The sequence below is a fragment of the Oxyura jamaicensis genome, chromosome 5 (genome assembly GCF_011077185.1).
Source record: "Oxyura jamaicensis isolate SHBP4307 breed ruddy duck chromosome 5, BPBGC_Ojam_1.0, whole genome shotgun sequence".
In the NCBI taxonomy this organism is placed as follows: Eukaryota; Metazoa; Chordata; class Aves; order Anseriformes; family Anatidae; genus Oxyura; species Oxyura jamaicensis.
In genome coordinates this window covers 42,068,052-42,072,103 of record NC_048897.1, presented here as the reverse complement: position 1 = coordinate 42,072,103, position 4,052 = coordinate 42,068,052, and the positions used below count along the sequence as shown (strand labels likewise).

Sequence of the window (4,052 nt, the reverse complement as noted above, 5' to 3'; positions counted from 1 at the left end):
GTCCTAACAAAACCACTACGTGTGACTTTTTACAGCACCTGGGGGACAGGGGCACCAAATTACTGACAGGTTTAAAATCTGTGCAAGGCAGCCAAGCCTGCTCCCAGTTACCCCCAGAGAGAAATCAGCTCACCTGGTGAAACTAAAAGCCAGGCTTACCTGGCTAATGTATCTGATTAGCATAAGGACTGCAAAGTAATCTGCCTCTGAGAAGATACAAGGGAAGAATGAAGCACCAGCAGCCAAACACACTACGGTTTTGGCTTCGATTTATCAGGAGTCTGATCCAGCTAGCACTCAGCAGCCAGGCCCTATTTACAAGCTCTGAAACAGCCTGCTCCTGGGGTAGAAACGGCAATAAATCATTACTTGAAGAAACAACACATCAAAATACCCCATGCGGCTTCCTCTCTGCCTCCCCCATCTTTCTGGTGGTGCTGAGCCTTGCTGGGCCCAGCAGCGGGGAGGCACAGGCAGGGCTGGTGCCATGCCTGGCCCTCTGCAGGCCCCAGCTCACCCAAGGCAGGGTCTCCTCCCAGACCGTTGGCTTTTCCAGCTTGTCAGGTCAGGTAAATTGGAGAACAAAGGCATGGTTGTGTGAGGAAAGGGGAAGGGATGGCGGCCCACCTCACCCTTGCCCCAGCAGTGAAAGGAGATCTTCTCTCAGGTGTTAAAGCTGGGCTTGAATCTTCTCCAAGGACCAGCCAGTGATGCTGGTGGTGAGATGTAACAGAACATGCCTCTGAGAGCTTCTTGTGTTATTATAATTAATAATAATATTTATTAATTATTATTTAAATCTGCACAGCTGTTGCTTCTGTGGTCCCCAGGGCAGAGCAGGCTCCACTTGCCCGTGCAGATAACAGTGAATTCAGCAAGGTCTCCTCCCCTCGTCCTCCCAAGGACAGCAGGCCTTGGAGCTCTTTGCTCTTCGTTATCTGTGCAAGGGCAGCAGCAGCAGCCCTTCTGTACAGCAAACTGTGCAAGATGTCAGTGTGCTCAGATACTGAGGGGTAGGAGAGGGATTTGCATCTCCTGTGGTGTCAGACACTATGAAGATGCGGTTCCAGGTTGGTCAGAGTCACCTCTAGGGCTGGTCCTCAGAGGTGGTGCAGTTGGTGGTCCTGATAACAGGGCAGACCTAAAGGATGTGGGGTTGAACTGCAGGGAGCACAGGGATGTAATAAATTTGCTTTGATTTGTGCTGTACTATGCTCTGTTCACCTGGAACTTCAGTTTCTAGAGTTGTCAGTTCTTGGAAATTTTCCACTTTTAATGAAAGCAAAGCAGGGAATATGGCAAGTAAGTTTGAATTTGCAAGCATGACTGATCAATTCTGGATGATATCAAAATTAACTTACAGCATGGTTTAAAGCAGTATCTTCAAAGTGGAATTCAAATTGGACCCCAAATCTGAATCCTCTTAAGGCTCAAGTTGGTCTGATCTGGAAATGATGGGAAGAGACCAAAAGTATGAACGTGGACGTGGGAATCTTTGCTGCTCTGTCATTGTTCCTGACTCTGACAGATTATCTCCACGCCATTAAAAATGATCAGAGCCCTAAGGCAATTCATTCCTCACTTTCCAAATTTTACTTCTGCAGCAAGGAGAATTGCCCGAGTGATTATGTGAGCCTGCACGAGGGCATGGTTCAAAGCCAAACGCTCCAGCCTGCCTCGATAAACAACCACCCAGCTGAAAAAGAGCGGCGAATACAAAGGCGCAGCAACCTGCTGGCTCGAGGAAAAATGCAAACCAAACTGGCATTGTTGTGAGCTGCCGAGAGCGGGGAAGGCTGTGCCAAATGGCATCATGCGAGTGACAAGCGCGCAGGAAATTTAATAAAATGCAGTGCCATGCTGAAGAGCAGCAGTGGCAGGAGCAGCCATCATGCTGAACCTTGCAATCGCAATCCTATTACCCCACCGCCACCTGGGGCTTCCCTTGGCTCCGGTGCTGAGAGAGTGGCTTTCTTCCTCCCATTTGTATTCAAATAGCGTCCCCGTTTGTAACTGCATCCCTGTCCTATAGCAGGCAGTGGACGTGGGCAGAATACAGAAAGCCAGGCAGAATCACCTGCTCACCAAGACCTGCTGCGGCTGCCGACCGCAGATCAGGCTGGGGAGATTGATTTGCCTGAGCAATTGGGGATATTGACAGCACGGAGCACCAGTTAGGAGGCTTAGAATTAGTCCTTCCTTCTCAGTTCAGGTTTGCAGACGCATGTCACGCGCTGAGCAATATGTGGGCATTTGCAAGGCTTCCCTTCCCTCAGCATCTCTGGCCTGAAGTGTCAGACACCAGGACAGTCACTGGTCCTGAACAAGGGACGGGAAGCTTACAGTAGTACAGGAATCTGCAAATAATAGGGGATTTGTTATTTGCACAAGAAGAGGTGGATCGGAATTGCTTTTATCTGGATTTCAAGCATGATTTCCTGGAGGTCTTTGCATCCCAGAGCTGTCATTTTGTGCATTGTAAAGATGAGGGGCCTTTGGAAAAACATGGGTCTGGCTTGGATTCAACCATCCTCAGAATTAATGAGTCTTTGCTTTAGCACCAGCCCCATAAGCAGCTTAATCTCTTACCTTTGCTTCAGAAATAAAAGTTTTGGAAGTTGATAGTTATCAGGAATGGAAAGCGAGATGTAACCCCTGAAGACCTGTGACAGCAAATCAGTGACTTCAGCAATGTTTCTGTGTTAGAATGAGCACTGGGGAAGAATATGCCGTCCGTTTGTCTAATCTGGGTCCCACTTCAAGTATAACACAAGGGTAAGGTAAGGGGTAACATGCTCAATCAGAGTGAAATCTGTGTTTGTTACATCACCCCACATTTTGTAACACTATTGTAGATCTTGCTTGGGAAAAATGACCACATTTTTTGCCTAAAAAAGAAATTTGTGGATTTTTTTTTTTTTTTTTTGTATGGTATGTATTAAAGCTGGCTGTTGTCACTTATGACACTGTTCCTTTAACTTGCTCTGCTTGACACTATGAATTATTCAGATATCCCTATGATATATAGAAGTAGTGTCAGCATTTTAGGGCATGGCTCTCCTTTCTCATCTGCTATAAAATCCCAGTGGCTTCAGTGAGCAATAAAAGAAGGCAAAATTAGGTCCTCAGCAAAGTTGTTGTCTTGCAAGCAGAAAATACACTTTACCACCGAGTGAAGGGTGCAGTACCAACGGGCCTCACTTACTGTACAAAACTGGGTATTTGTATTTCCCCGGTCCGTCAGCACAGCTAAGGGGTCATTTGTTCATTTGGTTCACAATGGAAATGAGAAATAAGAGTGTAAAGAACACAGTGGATAGCGTAGCATAGTCTATTTTCTCTCTTGCAGAACTGCTTAGGTTTCATCGACCTCATGCTGCTAATACTGACGGCCTCATTTGCTTGAATAGCGAGGTGTCTGTTTTGTATCTGCCAGTGCCAAGCTCAGCGCAGAGCTGGGCTGGGAAAAAGCAGGATGCTGGTGGAGCAAAGTGGCAGTGGGGCACTCCAGAAGAGCCCAGGAGTTTGCTGCGTCCCCCAGGTCACGGGGGAAACCTGCCAAGCTCAGAGGATGATCAGTCTACAGTGTTCCCTAGGAGCAGTGCTGATATTTTTCAATTCTTGAGTAAATTTTTCACCTTTTTCTTTTTTTCTTTTTTAAACCAATGAAAACAAAGATCATTCAGCTGAAACCAGTCTGAATTCATTGCCATCCGTGGAACAGCACTCTGCCTCATCCGAAACACCTGCAAAGGGTTGTAGGAGAAATACAAACAAAGGAGGAGAGAGAAAAATGCATGTAATTTGAATGTGCTCTCAGCAAAGCCAGTGTTTAAATCACCAGTGGCTGGAATGATGTAAGTCTAAATCCCAGGAGCTTCCTGAGTTTTCTGCAGTTGGTGTGCATGAAAGACAACTAAAAACTGCGAGTGTTGTGCTTCTGTCTTGCAAAACAGCCTCCTGCAAGCACCTCCAGGCTGTGGGGACCAAGTTCTGCCCCAGCTACACAGATCCCCCTTTTGTCAGCTGTGCGTGTAACTCAGGGCAGACTT

At 47.0% G+C, this 4,052-nt stretch overlaps 1 long non-coding RNA gene across 1 annotated transcript; it reads left to right on the top strand.

Annotated features, from left to right (window-relative positions):
• The first annotated feature begins 582 nt into the window (after positions 1-582).
• LOC118168221 lies at positions 583-3,788 on the top strand. The gene is made up of 2 exons (XR_004751432.1): positions 583-1,471; positions 1,605-3,788. It is a non-coding gene; the product is annotated as an uncharacterized LOC118168221 (long non-coding RNA).
• Positions 3,789-4,052: the final 264 nt, after the last annotated feature.